The sequence below is a fragment of the Mauremys mutica genome, chromosome 23 (genome assembly GCF_020497125.1).
Source record: "Mauremys mutica isolate MM-2020 ecotype Southern chromosome 23, ASM2049712v1, whole genome shotgun sequence".
NCBI classification, from domain to species: domain Eukaryota; kingdom Metazoa; phylum Chordata; order Testudines; family Geoemydidae; genus Mauremys; species Mauremys mutica.
In genome coordinates, this window is record NC_059094.1 from 18,813,576 (window position 1) to 18,832,889 (window position 19,314).

Genomic DNA, 19,314 nt, shown 5'->3' on the forward strand with positions numbered 1-19,314 from the left:
GATTCTGTGGCCTGCGTTGTGCAGGAGGTCAGACTAGATGATCATAATGGTCCCTTCTGACCTTAAAGTCTGTGAGTCTATGTGAGTGGTCCTTCCTGCTGACTTCAAGGGATTCTGCCTGCCTGGTTTCCATTGCAAGGTTGAGCCTTGACTTAAGAAGTAAAAACCTACTAGAAAAGCAAAATAATACTGAGACTTCATTTTCTGAAGTAACAAAACCAAAAGGTGCTTTCAGTGTTCTGTAAAATTTAAATGTTTTTTGTACACTTGACAGAGAGAAGTAACATTGACGTTGTTAGCTGTGCCTCTTGCATTTCAGATGGGTTTTACTGTTACCGTATCAGAGTTGCAGAGTGACGCTGCTGGTAAATAGCTTTTATGCGGTTGTCACGCATAGCAGATATAATCCTTTTTTAAATGAGGCTGGCCTGTTCATTAGAACAGCAACTTTAATTGGCTTTGTGTCATTAAATTTGACAACTGTCTAGGATACTGAAGTAACACCATATCATTTTCATCCTTCATTTATTATTATTATAGATATTCAAGCTCGTAAAAAACTGTTCCGATAATGTTTTTCTTTAATCAAACTGGCAGATCTTGCTCCTTGCACTGAGATGGAGACAGTGATTTTAGTTCAGCTTTCATCCACAATCACTAACACAAATGTAGTTTTGGTTTAACAATAAAACATATGAAGTAACCATGGCAGGCTCAGGTACTGCAGTAAGTTCTCTCAGAGTAAGGACGTTTCTTTCTGAGCAGGATAAATGGCAGTGCAGCACCTTTTGAAAATTGCAAATGGTCACTCCTTGCTGGCATGCTTATTTTCTTTGCGAATGGGCCAACGGGATAATAAATCCTTCTCTGAGAAACCCGGTTTGAATCCAAATGTTACCTTAGGGATTTCTTTCTCAAGATTGATATGGAAAGTTTCCCAGGTCTTGATGGGGGGAAGGGAGGAGAGCAGACAGGTGTCATATTTCTTAGCATGAACAGTGCCTATTGGTTTGAGCATGCAGGAGAGTCCAGGTTATGGGTTGTTCTCTAGTGCTTGTCTCCACTTACAGGGGATCAACATGTGGCAGTTGATCCACCCTGGGGGTTAATTTAGCGGGTCTAATGAAGACCTGCAAAATTGACCGCCAATCGCTCTCTCATCTACTCCAGTATTCCACCGGAATGAGAAGCATGAGGTAAGTCGACAGGAGAGTTCTCCCGTCAACCCAGCACAGTGTAGACTCCGCAGTAAGTCAGCCTAAGGTGTGTCAACTCCAGCGATGTTATTCCATAGCTGGAGTTGTGTAACTGAGGTCGACTTAGCCCTGTAATGTAGACCTGCCCGTAGACATTTGATTGTCACTCTGAGTTTGATTCTCAAATGGCCATACAGCAGATATGACAGGTGCAAGTGATAAATGAACATTGAACTATGGTTTCTTTTATTCAGGGAGTTAATGCATAGTATGAAAAATATCCCACTTGGGCACTAGAGTGGAAGGGGAAAGAGTGCCCCTTCTCATTCCTTTGCCAAATGTACACATTAAAAATGTGAAGACGGCAGGAAAGTCATGATGCTACAGTGTTGCTTTGGAGCAGTTTTCAGTAAGTTTGTAGTACCTGCATACAAGAGAACGTGCTAGGGACAGGGTTTATTTTGGTTTTGTCTGTTAGATTATTCTAGTAGCTCATGTCTGGTGTAGAGAGAGAGAGATGTCTGCCTTGTTTTTCAGTATTTGTGTTTCTCATGCAATTTGATCTACTCCAGTCACACTGCAGTTCATAAAACATGGATGGATTATTATTAACGTGAAAATGACATGCTATAAAACATACTTAATATGATGGTAGTTGGCTATTCTGTTTTATAATAACCTGATTTCTTATTCTGTGCCCTTAATTTGAGCTAATACTTTGAACTCCTACATCACCTTCCGTTCCAGGATCCCAAAGTACTATACAGATGCAAAGTACATCTCTGATCCCTGCCCCTCCTGCCACCTCTCTGGAAGGCATGCAATTGTCACCACTTTTTACAGATGCTAACTTGAAGTACAGAATGTAAGTGACTTGTCTAAGATCAGATAAAGAGTCAGTAACAGCACCAAAAATAGGGACCAGGAGTCTTTAATCAAGATCACACTTCTCCCTCTGCTAGTAGTCAGTTGTTGAATCCCAAAGCCTGTTGTTGCAGGTAGTTACCAAGTTGGAAAACTGAATGTTTTCAGAAGGAACTGAACAGCTGCATTTCCACTCATGTCAGCAGTATAGAACCCTGACTCCTTTTTGGAAAATATAGGTTGGGGAGTTGTGGCAACCAACAGTAAGTGATCTTCAAATGATAACGATGCAGCTCTGTGGCTGTGGGCAAGGGCTAGATGAGTTGAAGCAATATAAGTCGTTCAAGTCTGTAATTTAGACATTGGAAAGTTGCTGTTTTCAAAGAAAATGAAGTTTCAAATTATCTTCCTTTACTCTGAAGTTTTGTTAATTCCCTGTTTAGGCAAGTGGCTGCCACTGCTTAATTATTCAAAGTACATTTTGTACTTAAAAACAACTGTTTCTTTGGTTTTCTGTTTAGCATGCTATTGGAGTTCAGATTCATAGAGTACAAATATGTTAAAGGAGAATGCGTTTTATCTTTACTGAAAATGAAATGAAGGCTAGTTTAAGCAAATAAAGTAAAGTTTAATGGTTGTAGCTAAAACTGACTTATTTTCTGGCATTGAATTTATTAAATTATAATTAGGTTGTGAGCTGTTTGGGCAAGGAATTGCCTTTCTGTAGGCAGCATGTACTTCATTTTGGGTGCTTTCTATAGTATAAGCAAACTACATGTTTTTTTGTTATTGGCTAACTTGGTAATAAAACAGAACTGGCCAGATTGGGAGCAGGTAAAAATTAATTTTTCTTTCCCCAACTAAACGCATCTTCCTACAGAAACTTTACAAAGCATTATTCGTTTACCTGGTCTCTGAGAATGCTGAGCCCAATTGGTTCTGTCTCATTTTGTGGCCATTTAAACATTAAAGTGTACATGTAAGTAAGGTTTTGGGTTTTTTTGCTTTTTTTTTTAAATTCCATTGATTACTAAATGTTCCTAGCTTTATGGTAGATGCTTTACAGACAAATACAAAGACAAATGAAGTGTTTCTTTTGGTAGAGACCAGTATGCTGTGCTTTTGCTTGCCAGGCTTGGAAACGTGTGGTGATCTGTGATAAGGAAGTTCTCTATAGGATTCTTGATTGTCATCTAGCAGGCTAAGAGTTTTCAGCTATGATAGTGTCTACAGAATTTGCCTGGATATGTAGGGATTCTTTTCTGTTTCAATCCTTTCACATGTGTTAAAGTAATAATTATAGATTCCTTGAAAGATATTCCAAACATGGAATTGGCAGGGGAGGGAATCCCGAGAAATAATCTAATAGAGGCCACAAGGAAAAAAAAAAGGAAACGGTTCTAGAAAAACGCACTACATGTAAACTTTAGAAATGTTCTTATTCTGACCCATGTCTTGGCACATGAAAACATTCTTAGAAATGGGCTGGAATATAAAACCTCTGATCTGTAATCTCAGCTTCAGTACCTCAGTCTTGAGTGCATTACCTCTCTGCCTCACTTTCCCTATCTGTAAAATGGGGAATAATAAAGCTTGCTTACTTCCTGGATGTGTTGGATTAATGCTTATGATAAACTACTCTGAAGATAAAAAGCAATATTAAATAATAAGAATTAAATTAATTGGAGCTTTTTAGTTGAAAGAAAAATATGTTTGGAATACATAAAAGATCAGTACAAAAAGATATTTATGAGATCAGTGTGCTGGGGAATAAGCTATAAAAATAGAAAAGGGTTTTTATAGTAAAAGGAGAAAACGGATCTAATATGAGTGAATTTTTCCTCTATTAAGATTATGAAAGGCAGCAAATTCTCAGAGAGCTTATTTTTCATAGAGCATAAGACAAATTTCCCTGTCTTCCATCGAGTCAAAACAGATCACAATAAAAATAATGGAATTAATTGTGTGTTTAGAAATCTCATGATTATGAGTTTTCTCAGAGGATTGACAAAACATTGATAATAGCCCTAGACCCAAAGGAAATCTTTGAGATTGTTCATTCAGTAAAGTAAGTGGAACCTAGTGGTGAATAGTTGACTTAAAAAAAAAAAAAAAAAAGGAGGGGGGTAGAGAGGGTTCTGAATTTGATTTCAGTTGCATACTCAGAAAAAATGAGACACTTCCACTATTGGTCCTTGTTTAAATGAGTCTGTCGGAATCTTTGATCTGATTTACTTGTGCAAATGGTCATCTTTGAAGAGCCATTTACATTTACTGTTAGTCTCATTTTTCTGAAAATTGCAACCCTTTATACGGAATTATGTAATGAAACCTGAAAACATGATTCAGCCATTAAGCCTTAATGTATTCATATTTAAATAGATGGGCCTTCTACAGGAATGTTACGCTGACATGAACGTATAAAGTAAGGAACTATGTCTCTTGGCTTGTGGTTTCCCTTTAACGTTAAGAGAATTACATGCTCCTGGTCCTCTGATCGCTAACAGGAATAAAAGGAAAACCAGCATAGGTTAACAATGAAATGAGTTTTGAACTGTCATATACTGTGAAATAAATGCTCGTGGGGAAAGTAGTGGGGGTTTTTTTGGTCTGGAGAGTTAATTTGTCAATCCGTAGTCATGGAAATGTAGAAATGTAATACAGCTTCAGGCAGTGCCTTTGGCAATCAGTCCCATGGTTTCCTTGGTGATAACACTGGTAATGATCCAGAAGGGGAAATATCAGACTCCCATGGTATGCCTGATTGGAGGTACAGGTTGCTGTAAAACGCACAATAATTTAGAGAACAATACAGAATAACAATCCTGGCTATATGCGCAGGTTTAAGTAGCAAATACAAAATACAGGTTCAGATTAAGAAGTTATGTCATGCAGGCATGGAAAATGAAACCAGTTGTGCTCCCACACTGTAATATGGTGTTAAAAGCCTACCCATCCTAATTTATATACTGTCTGTACTCTTCCAGGGGCACCTCAGAACTTGGGAAAGTCTGATAGAAAAGTCTATCCCTAACTTTGCACTGTAGCAACTAAGTGCCAGCATTTCAGTAAATAGATTAATCTAGAGGTATGACAATGACAACTGTTGTTGCCAATGAAAGGTCAAACATAGCAACTGTATGGAATCCCTCCCCAGCCCTCACAGAAATTGTAAGAATAAAGATGTGAACTTTGTCTATGTTCAGCTGTCTCCAGGTACATCCTAGCCACATCCAAGAACAGAACTTAAGGATGAATAAACAAAAGAATCGGGAAACAGGAAATAGCTTCCTTTAACTTTAGTAGCCTTAACTACTTTTGAGCCTAAACTGGGCCACGTGCTATGCTGATTAACAGTACTGGAAAGTTCATCTGCATTTGATGACTAAATGACAGAAGTGGTGCTAAACCTGAAACCACCAGCTACTTGTGAACTTAAATAAGATGAGCTGCTAAACAGTGTTATTTTTAGTTATACAGTCACACAGCACATGTTTGGTTTGTGCAGCTGGCAAATGGTACCGAGGAGCCCTCCTTCAGCCTGCCAGGGACTTGGTGACATTCACAGTCTGCAGTTGCTTTTGTATTTTTCTCTCAGAAATCTGAGATTCTCTGCTGGTCTGTTTTTAAGTAGTAAGCAAATGTGTGACTTCACCACTAGCTATCAGCTGAGTTGGTTTTTCTGAACAGGTGGTGCCAGTGGACATTCATTTCAGATCAGGCTGCAAATGAATAGTTCAGATCTGCATTTCCTCTTGTAGTGGAAGTTATACACACCAGGGGTTGCTTTAATGTCCATAGCTAAACGTAGACTGGAGCAGGAAGAAAGCCTTATCTGGAGGGTAATGCACAGAACTGGATGTCAGGAGATTTAGGTTTCATACTCAGCTCAACCACGGATTTGCTACTGGCCTTTAGGCAAGCCAATTCACCTCTGTGCTTCAGTTTATCCAGAGTTAGAATTGGAATAACATCCTTACAGTGAAGTTGAGGTTTAATTTATTAGTAGATTGTAAAACACTGTAAGTGTCTTATGTGGAAGTTACTATAAAATGCAGTATTAGTTATTAATATTTCCTGGACAGATGACTGTCTTGGTGAGTTTTTCTTGCTGCTTTGAACCTATGAGTCTTTACTCTAAATAAATTCATTAAAATGCATAGCTTGTTGTTGAAAAATCTCCATTGCTATGTAAATCCTTAACAGACTTGGTCCCCAGACAAAATGTTCAACATGGGCCATCACAACTTAATCTGTCTTGTTGCACTGATGCCAGCAAAAACCTTAGGTAAAGAAAGTTTTAGCATATTTTCAATTTAGACTTAGGACTCAGTTCTAACTCTAGTTACACCCATTCAACTGAGGGCAGAATGGGGCCTTAATTCAGTGGGGAAGGAATGGATGTATCTGTGTCAGAGATGTCACTGGCAAAAATGTTTCGTCCTCTAGTCAAAAGACCTTATTTCATTGTGAAATAAATAGCTAATATAAAATTTTGTCCCAAAATAATGCTTGTGCCTCTGAATTTTTTTCTCCCTTTATAACCTTAATGTTGTTCCTTTGTATCTTGTAATTTGTCTTTATATTGGACATAAGACTTAAAGTAAAGAGAATAAATCCCCAAGGCATTCTAAAGTTACAGGTACAATAACTGTTTGTGCCACTCCATGGATTAGTATGGCTGTGGTAGTGATCACGTGTGGTGCATCCTGTTTTTTCCCTTCCCAGGAGATACATGTCCCCTTTACAGCACACCTGGAGAGATTTGAGAAGTGCAGAGTCAGGCTGGCTCTTTTCCCCATTTGTTAATGCTTAGTGCATATAGTGTGCTTTATCTTTAAGGCTCTTTATAAACATTGCATATGAAATCTCTATTAATTAGTACATAATACTCTGTCCACCTGCTTTAGTTTAAATCCAATATTAATTTTATTTTGTGGTGAAAATAGCAAGAGTCTGAAAGTGGTGCCCTGGATATAATTGCCACCATTTTTTATGCCTGAAGCAGTGATCTGTTTGTAGTGATGTTGGATGGCCACTCCTTAGGCTATAGGGTAGCAACTGGGAGTGCCACAGTTCCTCCTGAGGCACAAACCATGCTAGTTACAAGCCTTTTCACACACTGTTGTAACCAGCTCAGTTTGGTGTTTCAGTGTGAACAAGGATTTTAGAAATCCCATACTTCACTGTGCTGGGCAGAACCACGCAGCAGACTTCTTCCTCAGCCCAAGCAAGTTTGTAGCACAGTTTGAGCACTCTGTTAATGCAGACCAAGTTACAATTCTGTTTGAAGACAAAATATGAACATTGGTCTAGAAAGGGATGGTGTATCTACAGTAGGTGCCAGAATTCAGCTGTCCTTGCTTGCACTGTCTTGTGGGGGGAAGTGTGGTAGAAGTGATTACTTGATCGCTGACAGTTGTTAGCTTGGAGTTTGGGATTAGAAAAGAGAAAAAATAGTGAATGGGGGAAGGTAAATGGATTGACTTTCCAAATTCCTTTCTCAGAAGGTGACCAATTCCCAGGTTTAAGCTGATGATAAAGCCCACAGTTTTGTGTATAAAACCTCTTGCCTTAAAATAAAGCCAATGGTGTATAGCTTAAATATACAGCTGCTTCAACACAGTGTTTTTTTTGTGCAGAATTGTTTCCTGATTTCATAATTGGAGAAGCTGAAACAGGGACAGGTTACTGTTGAGGGGTGGAAGGTGTGAGTGCGTGTTCCAGCAACCAGGTAAGTTTTATTACAAAATTAAGACCTAACATCTCTAAGGGGGGAGCGGGGGAGTGCCTCTCTTTGAGACTTGGACTATACCCTATAGCAGCAGGGCTTTATAGTTTTAGCATTGCTGCCTCACAGTTTAAGCGCTGACTCCGTAAATGGAATTTGTTTTGCTCACCAGCATTGTTGCTGTGCAAGCAAGGCAATATGTAATACCTTTGAACCTGTATTCTCTTAATCAGTATAAAAAGGAAATTCTACAACTCCTCTAGTTCCTGGATTGGGAGTGTACTCTGCTGATTTTGTACTTCCGGTCTTATTTGCTACTGCTTTACAAGGTCTGAACCCATTCTGCAGAATGACCTTAAATGTCCCAGAAAGAACAGATACCTAAAATCTTTTTTTCATAAATGTTTTTAATGCTTGTTTGAGTACTTAAAACCCATCAATATTTGCTGGGTTAGAGTCCATGTTTTCCCTTCCGTGGGCCTTATTTGGGCATTGTCATAAACTTGGGTCAGAGTAGCATGTAATCTTTTTTTCCCCTTATAGAATCCTGGCAGTTATTGTGTTAATGCTTCATATCTTAAAATTTACTTGAAGTGGTTGCTCTTTGAAAAGCAGAATACAAAAACCTATAAATTAGGTGAAAAGGGTTTTTGGAATAATTAGTCTAAAACACTGGCAACTAATGGGAGTGCATAGCAGTGATAACTTCTTGACAGTGGAAAATTCACTGGGTTACTGGAAACTGTCCATAGATGAGGTCAGATTGAACCACATGGAGAATAAAAGCTGGGGAAAGTCTTTTTTTTTTTTTTTAATGCCAAAAATCTTTAAAATGGTATTAAACCACAGCAGGGCTTAATTAGTTTTGAAGTGTTTACTCCTACCAACAACTTGCTTTTCTTTTAGATTGAGGATCATGGAGAAAAACTAGTTGCTGTTTGTTTAATTGTACTAACCTGCTCTGTCATGAGCTATGAATTTTGTGAAAGAGCAATGTTTGTGCCATTAAAATGGATACCTCTTAGCAAGGAAGGGGATCAAGATAGTTCAACCACAAACTCAAGTTAGGGGGGGAAAGAATAGGTACAATGAGTGGGGATGTCTGAACCACAAAGCTTTTAAAGGATTCAGTGTAAAGAAGGATTTGCTTTTTGCACTGAAAAAAATCTTCAGCTGTTTGAGTTCAGTCCCAAAGTTCGACACTTGTAAAATATTAACCTCCCTTACAGTGTGTACATATTGCAACACCAGTTCTCTGCCTTCTGTGCCAACAAGTCCTGATTAGTAGCTCAACTGAAGCTCCCCTTCCATTTTTTTTAGTTTGAATGCCATGGTGTCCTGCAGACAAAGGGTCTTATTTGTGAGCTGAGACACCAAAGGAAATAAAATCCCTGATTACATTACAAAATGTGAAACAGAGCCTCCAAACCTAAGGAAAATGTTCCCAATTAATGGGCATAAGGCATTTCAGACACAATAGCTAATACTGTGCTTTTAAGTAATGTTTTGCCACACATCCAGTTTGACTTGTTCCAATGTCTTCATTGCTCAGAAAGGTTAATTCTGTCACCTGCACACAGTAAAAGCAGGTGGTTTTCAATACAGTGCAGCTTGTATATCAAAGGATAATTTTTTGACTAGTCATGATAAAAATTTGATAAGGGAGGGTATTGTTCTCTCTGTTTCTTACATAGGTGGAGGGACTGAGGCAAGTACACACTGGGAGTCAGGACCCCCTGTGTTCTGTTTTTGGATCTGACATTCACTGTCTGTTATAGCCTTAGGAAATTTCCATGACTTCTCTCTGCCTCCATCTTTAATCTGTAAAATGGGAATATTAACCCTTGTCCTCCATTGTAAAGCACTTTGAAATATATAGAAATACTTAGTATTATTTTCATCATTATTATTAAAATAGCATGTTTAACCTTTCCCAAATTAGCTATTTTTTAGCAGATGGCTACCCTAATTTTGTTCTAGTTTTTAATAAAGTACAGAAAATAGCTACCTGTGCTTTGCAGACAGCTGCCCACAGCTTTTCCTCTGCAGTAACCTTGAGACCTCGTGTTCAAATCACAGTAGGATTGACTCTGGCCTTCATCCTTCCATGATAGATTAACTGAGTTTCATTCACTTAACTATGTGGTGGAGGGCAACACTGGGGCAAGCCCCTTAGAAAACAAGTTTTGCTGCCTCTTCTTCATGGGTGTTCAAGTCCCTGTGGCATTTTTGTGAGAACAAGGCTATGTTTCATAGCTCTTGGCCAAAATTTGTCCCTGTTTCACTCTTGTGTACCCTTCAGAGCTCTGCTTGTCTTCCTTCCATCTCTGAGGTAGCAGCATTTTAGTGGCGCTCTACCAAATGTATATAGTTTTTAGTGCTTCAGGATCCTTTGCAATGTCAGTAAAAATACTACTAGACCTGCACACAGCACTGTGACCATCTTATGTTTGCATGCTCTCCAAATATATTTCTTGTGGAAGCAAGAGCCCCCAGTGTGCTCTTTTGGTTAATGTGTGAAATGAAGTTAAGCTTGATATGTAGAACTTTGCTGCTAGAATGGAGACAAAAGCAAGTGCGATGGTGTTTTACTACTTATCTGAGAAGCCAAATTCTGAGAGTCAACTCCAGTTCTGAGCACCAAGTGAAATTTCCATAGTTCTGGAAGACTCTAACTTACATTTCCATATAAACCCTTAGCAGGAGAGAGTTTGAAAAGAAAGTTTGTTCCAACAGCAGATTATTGCCATAGGAATTTCACAGTACAGAGAATTCCTGGATGCAGCTCAGGATTTTCAAAAAAGATGATATTGCGTTACCTTTAGTTTAGTGGTATTCACAGCACCCAGTGAAAAGCAGGCTTTAGCTGATGGTTTTTTCATATCTTCTGCAGAATAGCAAGGACTACACAGAACAAAAAGGTAAAATAACCTTGCCTAAATACAAGTTAATTTAAATGCATTTTACCCACTTTTTGTGTGTATACACACACTATTGCTTTGATATGGTAGCTGTACACGTTTTGCTTTCAATTATTTGCAGAAGTGTCTTAATATGAAAATAGATGAATCAGATGCAGTAATTGAACTCAACCTAAGCTTCATGTTAGTCGCTAGAAAGCCAGTGACTAAGTAAGGCTGGATTGATTATCCTGAACTCAGTGCTGCAAAGACATATCTGAAATATTTCCTTCTAAGTGCTGCTGCTTGCAAGCATTTACACGGAACCCAAAAGGAATGATTGTTGGAGATACTGCAACTCCACTCTCACTTGGCCCCTGGGTAAGTCCATAAATATGTCCTTATTTTATTTTCCATTTATGCAGGAAGTATCTAGTTCAAATTGTTTGCCTGACAGGAGAGAGAGAGAGAATTCTTTTCAACAAGTCAAGCAAATAATATTTTGACCAGATTCAAGGAACTTCTGCTGTTTAGGCTGCAAAAAAAGACAAAGCAGTGCAATTCCTACATAGAATAAAATTTTTACTTGAAGTTCTAAAAAAGATAGTTAAATGGCTTGTTTCTGGGGGTTTTCTTTACTTGTAATCTGTGGTAATTTAGAGGGGGGCACCTTTTCTGTGAAGTGTACCTTAAAATCAGGAAATCACAGCCGTTTTGTTAATTTAGCAATGCTATCTAGTTTTTAGCAAGATTACTTGATTTTAAAATTATGCTACTGGAAATGCATCATCTCTCAATTAGGAACTTCTCATTTTCCCTGTGCCACTAGCTGAAAGAGAGAACACCTTGTGCAGGGAGGCACTGCCAGAACTTGACCATGCTGCATTTTTGTTTGAGCCCTGGCCTTCTAGTGTGGAATTTCTCAGCCATCTTTATCAGAATGTTTGTATTAAAAAAAATACAGCATCAGTGTTTCACCTTTAAAACCATGACTCAGTAACCATCAGAAGAAAAAACTGACTTCATTCCTTATTCAGGTGACAGAGCAATCAAAGGCTTCTAGTAGCCTGTATAATCTTAGTTTCTGCAGTTAAGGTGGAGACCAAATGGATAGATGTGATGGGGAATCTGCATTGCATCTGCTTGATTTATAAGGGTTCTTGGCTTGTGGCTAAAAGAACTCTGGTTTCAGATGTTTAACACCCTTAACCTTGCTACAGAATATTTAGCCAAAATTACTAAAAATTCCTAACTCTTTTCAGACACATGTTTTTACACTTGAGAAGTATAGTTAACTTGGAGTGAGCACATCTTATTGAGGTCTAACAACTGTAGATGCTATAGAAATATGCAAACTACAAGATGGTCAAATTTGTCAACAAGTACATGATGTAGTTTAAGAAATGTTCTCCTTTTGAAGCATTGAGGATCCAGTGGCTGTGGACCATCTTGATCAGAGGCTAGATTCCATCAAGGCGAGCGATATGTTGGTGATAGCAGCTAGTTCTTTGGAGTTCTTCCTTTCTCCACCAGTATCTGATCCATTTTGCCCAGGTTTAGCTTCAGCTGCTCTTCACCTAGTTGCTGACCTTGTGCAGCTATCACAGTGCATTGTAGATGGTGCTGACTGCGTTTGAGGTAGAGCAAGCTGATGTCCACATATTTATGTTCATCTGAGCATATTTCCGTTAACTCCTGCTACATCTCTAAGGTGGAACAGTGGCGTTCTGTGATCAACGGGATCAAATACCACATAGTATAACAGAACATGATGCTACTAATACTTAAGTACTTTGAGAATGTGAAGTACTTATGACCCAACTAGACCAATAAGCTGGCTAGTTCCTGTTGGCTAATTATTCTGATTCTTTTAGCAGTGTCAGATTCATTGTTTTGTATCTTCACTGTGGAAGAAACTGTTATGTTTTAAACCACTGAAATATGAATGAATTTACTAAACTAACTCTAAAAAGACGCAGCAGTTTATATTCCAAGTTGATTTAATGGTGGTTGCTGTTCATACAGCACCTTAAGTGTGTATGGTACTTTAGAAACCAGTAAGCCAAGGTCCCTGTACCAAACATCTTCCTACAATAATCAGCAATGATTATGTAATCAGAAATGAAATGTCAAAAAGTTCATGATATATAATTGTATTTTAATAGATCTGTTTTAAGATTTCCACAGTGTGGCAGTATTTTAACTCATTAATATTTTAACTGGGCTGTGGATTGTTGAAGCTGCCCAGCATGTTGATGTAAAGCCTCTGCTCCTATTTGTTCTCTCCTATTGAAATAGTTACAATCCATCAGTAGAACTGCCTTAAAGTTTGACTCTGAAAGATAGCTTTAGACAGTATCCTGTTCCTAGATATCAGACTCACTAAACCAGGGGTTCTCAAACTGGAGGTCGGGACCCTTCAGGGGGTCGCGAGGTCATTACATGGGGAGTCGAGAGCTGTCAACCTCCACCCCAAACCCTGCTTGCCTCCAGCATTTATAATGGTGTTAAAAATATTAAAGTGTTTAATTTATTAGGAGGGTCGCACTTAGAGGCTTGCAATGTGAAAGGGGTCACCATTAAAAAAAAGTTTGAGACCCACTGCACTTAAACCAGCATTTGGGAAGATTCTTTCAACACTTAACAGCTTTAACACAAGGTTGCAGCCTGGTTTCCAGACAAAACCAGCAGCTTTGGTTGAAAATTGTCTATCAAACTGGCTCCCTCTGTGTGAAAACAGTTCCAAGTGCACACACAAGTTGTGCTCCAGCTTTGCTCTCTGCAACAGATCAGGCAGGATCACCAAAGCTTTTTTTCTGCTGCCAGATGAGACCTACTTTGCAATGGAGGAAAACAATCCTGGCCCTTTAAATGTGAAAGGGGGTGGAGGTTGAAGTGTCGTCAGGACTGAAAGCAGGAAGGAAATGTGACCTCTTGCAGACTCATTGCTAAAGAGGAGCCTCCATAGCTCTCTGTGCAACGTGCAACAGGCTTCTGCTGCACTCCCCACTCGCAGGGCCAGGCACGTTTTCATTTTCTACCCACTTCCAGAGCTGCTTTCCTCTATCAGCCGTGTCAGGCATTGTGCATATGTTTCCTTTACGTGGATTCCCCCCCATCCAATCAAGAAGTCCAAACAATAAGGTAAGTGTGCAGCCAGGGCCTCTTTCCTAGTTAATCCCTCTCTTCCATTTACAGGTAACCTTTCCATTAGAACCAGAGTAATCTTCAGGAGTCCTGTGTCACGGTAAATAAATTCCTTCAAAACGTTGCCTCCGTCAAGCATCTGTGAATTTATTTCAAGTTTCTACAAGAAATGGAGAGAGGGAACTATTTATATTCTTAGGATTTTTGTACTATAAAGATCAGAGGCAATCTTGGTAAACAAATCATTTAACTCCTTTAGGACAGAACTCTAGGTTGAGCTGTTCCAAGGTTACAAATGCAATGTTACCATAGTGAGGTGAGAGGAGTCTGTCTGCCTTGCTCTTCTGTTTTATCTCACATTACTTGCTGCAATATACATTCTTCTTGCTGTGGTATAATAAAAATAATTAAGACTGAAAGAATTATGACTAAATATTTGTTTTCCAAACACCCAATTGAATAGTCAGTTTGAAAAAAATACACTCTCCATGTTTGTTTTTTGATTGGAATGATTTAGAGCCATTGAACTATAAAAATAAACAAATCATAACTTGTTAGTCCTTCCAGGAAGAGGCAATTGCCTAGTAACATCGGTCTGCATATGCTGTAAAGTCCTGGTATTATTGTCCTTTGCCACCCTAGGGCAAAAAGAAAGAACTCAGGTACATCCCAAAGCTGCTATTAATCTTTGTTCAATTTGCCTAAGAAGAGCATATTTTTCAGGGAGTCTCAAGATTATAAACAGGTTCCTTCACCTGGGCTTTGTTTTTGTGTTGTGAGTTTTCAAAGCAAAAGTAGGTTCAAAGACACAAAAGCCAATTCTGCAAATTGTGAATTTTTCTTGCAGCAGCTGTAATGAATGTGTAACTGGCTGCTAACGATAGATGGGAAGGAGACTGAAATATTTGGATATTTTTGTAGAAGGCTCAGTTCTTGCATGCTTAATGGCATGTAATGGTTGTCCTTTCGTTAATAGCTTTTTGGTATTTTTTCTTTTTAGCCTTGGCAAAATACTTTTCAGTCTAGTTTTATGTTCGTTTATAGCACTGAGTAAAATCTGTTTTCATAACATAAATTTTTAACAAAACATCTTTAAAGCTGCATAAACATCTGCTAGAAGGCACATAACCCTAGAGGTTTCTCTTTCAGAATTTTAGTTTCAGGGTTAAGAACCTTTGGTTTCTTTTTTCCTCACCACTCCTGTTCATTTTAATATTTTCTGCATAAACACCATGTATGAAAGAGCCTTTGGATTGTGCTGTTGGTTATATTTTAAACCGAAACCAAGTACTGATTAGTAAGTACAGTACTTTGGTATTAACAACCCTATTTAAGTACCATGCAGTAATAGTCTACTTCTATGGTGTGGCTTGTCTTGTTCTAAGGATCTGTGGATAAACTCAGTGACATCAAACATTGCTAGTTCAGATGATTATGGAGAAAATTACTGAAAATAAATAAATGTGCATGTGAAACTTACTAAAAATAGTTAAACACAGGCCAAGGAATAAGGATTTATAAAACTTTTCAGATGGCTTTCAGCAATGAAAACCTATTACTGAATACTATGAGCACTGACAACATATCACAGTAGAGCAGTGTAACAGAGAGATTGACTCCTTAATTGGAAATACATCCATTAATGCATAAGATATCTATTTGGTGACCTTGAGAGGCAGGTATTTGATTGCATTTTTTTAGGAAATGTTCTGGATGGAAGCTATAATCTTACTGAGTCAACATAATCTAGTTGTGTAGTGCTGTGATTTTCCGTGTCTTCCAAAACACAGATTTTCATGTCCCAAGTTAATGAGGGTTTAGAGCTAGGTTTTGTATGTGACTGATGTATGGGGCGTTGGGTAATTTAAAACAGAATATTAAATAACCCGGTGAGTTTGTTTTTTTCTAGTTGGTTAATGTTTTAACATGATTTGAGGGACAAAAATTTCTTCACAAGTGTAAACACATATATAACTTATTGGTGGCAGCTGAATAAATACATTTGTAAAAAAGACTGCATGCATAAATTTTAAGTAATACAATTATCCATTATCATAATTAAGGATTGGCATATTGTGCTCTCATATTTTATAGCTAAAGCAATTTATGAAGTATGGTAGGGAGCTTTTCCTCTGACAAGATCAGGTTACGCTACCATTATTTCCATATGTTTTTACCATAAATGAAGTAAGCAGGTGATGCCAGCCTGTCCTGAGATCCAACTTGAATATCTATGGGCCAACACAGATTTTAGAAAGAGATCATCTTAAAATTTAACTGGTAACACTTATAAAGAAATTCCAAATGATTATATTACTTTTTATTTTGAAATTATGGAGACAGCTGCCACTGTCCATGAGAGGTTTTGCCTGAGGAAATTGATCCTATAATCTGTTCCTTGTATCTCTTAAGAGGCATATTTACTTTACCAATATTTTCCATCCCTGTATCTCAAGCAGTCTAACTGTAAATACTTTTCTGGTATGTATATTTCTAGATGTGCTGTCTGCATCTGTCACTTTCCAAAATGGACAGAAAAGCTTATTGTTTAAAGCTGACCTCTGTTTGAAATGAACATGTCAGGAAAGGCAAAACGACTTTTTCAAAATGCAAAATCTTTCTAGTTATAACTGTAGTGTTTTGTATCCCTGCTGTTACTCTAGACAAATGAAGATGCAATGTAAAGAATTTTTTAAAAAGTCAGCAGTAAGTAGTTACAACGCATTTTGCAAACATTGAGCCATTTTTTACCCTGGAATATGCACATGCATTTCCCATTGGAACCAGGAGGTCTGAATCGCAGATATCAGAAGATAGAATTTGGCACTAATATTTACAACAGTCCATTGAATTATGTAATCTCCCTGAGGCAGAGGAAATTAGGAGAACAGATCATTTAGTCACAAAAAGAATCTAAGATTACATGAGAAGTCAAGAAATCTGGATTTATGGGGTTGATCTAGGCCCACTGGAGTCAGTGGGAATCTTTCTGTTGACTTCATGGGCTTTCCATCACACTTTTAGGGCTTGGCTACACTTGCAAGTTGCAGCGCTGGTAGAGGCTTTCCAGCGCTGCAGTTAGTAACCGTCCACACCTGCAAGGCACATCCAGCGCTGCAACTCCCTGGCTGCAGCACTGGCTGTACACCTGGTCAGGTTGGGGTGTAGCGATTGCAGCGCTGGTGATCCAGCGCTGCTCATCAAGTATGGACACACACCAGCGCTTTTATTGGCCTCCAGGGAATAAGGAGATATCCCAGAATGCTTTTAACTAAATTACTCTTTGTTTTGTTATGCAGCCTCTCTTTGTTTTGTTGTGAACTCCGATCGGAGCTCTGTTGAACTGTTTATCTAAAAAAACAAACACTGATCACAGCAAACAGGAGCTATCTGTACCTGGCTGTGAACGATCAAATGAGAGGCAGGGAGTGAATGTTTGCTTGACAGAGAAACAGTGTTGGATGCAGGCTGTTTGCAATTAAGACTAAGGGTTCGCGAACATTTTGTGATTTTTCAATCCAGGAAGCTAACACACAGTGTTGGCTCCAAAAATCCACTCTCTCTCTCTTCCCCACTCCCTGTCACAGTATACCACAGGGAGTGAGTGAAACAGCAGGGAGTCCGTGTTGGAGGCAGGCTGTTTTCAATTAAGAGTTAAGACTAAGGGTTCGCGAACATTTTGTGATTTTTCAATCCAGGAAGCTAACACACAGTGTTGGCTCCAAAAATCCACTCTCTCTATCTTCCCCGCTCCCTGTCACAGTACACCACCCTCCATCCCCCTCTTTTGAAAAGCACGTTGTTGCCACTTGAATGCTGGGATAGCTGCCCATAATGCAGCACTCCCAACAGCGCTGTAAATGCTGCAAATGTGGCCACACACCAGCGCTGGTAGCTGTGAGTGTGGCCACACACCAGCGCTGTTCCTGCACAGCTGCATGACCAGCGCTGTAACTCCCAGCGCTGCAACTTTCAAGTGTAGCCAAGCCCCAAGTCTCTTGTTCTAACCATTAGACTGGACATGGGTGCTCCTTCTGCTGGAGACAAGAGGTTTCCTTTTTCCTGCCCTTTTCATGCTCTTAAAATGTCTTGTGTCTATCATCTGTCCCCAAAAGATACAGTACTCCATGTTAGTAAAACTCAAACACAAACCCACATTCACTTTTCTAGTTATAATTTGAGTTGTCTGTCTTGCTGTGGCAACTTTAGATAAATTGCATGATCCAAACAAAGTTTGCATCTGGAAAAAGTTGTTAGGGGGTGGAGGTGGAGGGAACAGCTGATTCCTGATATAGGGAATTTCCTGATATGTATTTATTTGAATGGCAAACAAGATATCATGGAGAAAATGTTGTCAGACCTGTTTTATGAATGCAAATATTTTCCAGTGTTTCCCCAGAAACCTAACTGGTTCTTTCTTGCTTGTCTGTTCTCTTAGGCCCCCTGCGCTAAAACCTCTTAATACTTCAGAATTCTAAAGTAGGGTGTGGGAGGCAAGTAGGAAAAGAATTGAGGAAAACTGAAGAGGCAGGAGTTTGTGTTGAAACCGATCCAAAATTTCTACTCGCTTTTCAGGCAGAAGTTGCATTACATATCCCATTTTGGTACCATTTTCCAATCATGCTCCCATTAAAGTTCTGATTCTTAATGGGGTCTGCGTTTCACCAGCTGACAATCAATGTTGTGTTACATGCTAAATAATTTGGTGCTGGCTCTATTATTCAGTGAAGTTTAGGGCTTGATTAATTGCATACCATCTAGCTTTCTTGCTGAAACTGGGAGCATTGGTTCTTTTCAGTTTTGCTCTGCCATTTGGAGGTAAAACTTAACTGCTTTATGCCAAGCACTAATGTAGAATGCTTAGGGCTTGTCTACACTGGCATTTTACAGCTCTGCAACTTTCTCGCTCAGGGGTGTGAAAAAACACCCCCCTGAGCGCTGCAAGTTTCAGTGCTGTAAAGTACCAGTGTAGACAGTGCACCAGCGCTGGGAGCTATTCCACTTGCGGAGGTGGGGGGTTTTTGAGCTCTGGGAGAGCTCTCTCCCAGCACTAGGCCGGGGCTACGCAAGCCACGTTAAAGCGCTGCTCCAGTAGCGTGTTAACGTGGCCAGTGAAGACCCCTTAGAAATCCAAAAACATTAGCATTTAACCCTTGTTTCACCCCAGTAAGTGCTGTCTTGGAATGAATGGAGTAGAAGGAAGAATAAAGAGAGTTTACCCAGAGGATTGGAGGAACAGCACTTTCCTCCAGTAATTCAGAGGCAGGAGCATTTTCACTTTGAGTGGGAAAGTTTGTTGAAGCCAGTAGGAATTGAAAGTTGGTATATTCTTTGCAGCACTATAGAACTTGAGTTCTAAAGCTTTATGCTGAACAAAGTGAGGAATCAGACTTACTGTTGCTTTGGAGCTATTAGGTAGAAATGACAATAGAGCTTTTGTGACCCTGACTGTGGTATGTTAGAATTGTTTCTAGTA

The 19,314-nt window shown here is 39.0% G+C and overlaps 1 protein-coding gene across 3 annotated transcripts in view; it reads left to right on the top strand.

The window, feature by feature from the left end:
* The window catches only part of THRAP3 (thyroid hormone receptor associated protein 3), a 64,090-nt gene that overhangs the window by 22,309 nt on the left and 22,467 nt on the right, over positions 1 to 19,314 (top strand). The window contains exon 3 of one of the 3 annotated variants that reach the window (XM_044998062.1): positions 7,703 to 7,794. The exons of 1 other annotated variant lie outside the window; for it this stretch is intronic. The gene's annotated coding sequence lies outside the window, so the exon portion shown is untranslated. Of the gene's footprint in view, positions 1 to 7,702; positions 7,795 to 13,642; positions 13,836 to 19,314 lie in introns of those variants that run through there. One more of the 3 variants, XM_044998063.1, reaches the window with a different exon arrangement.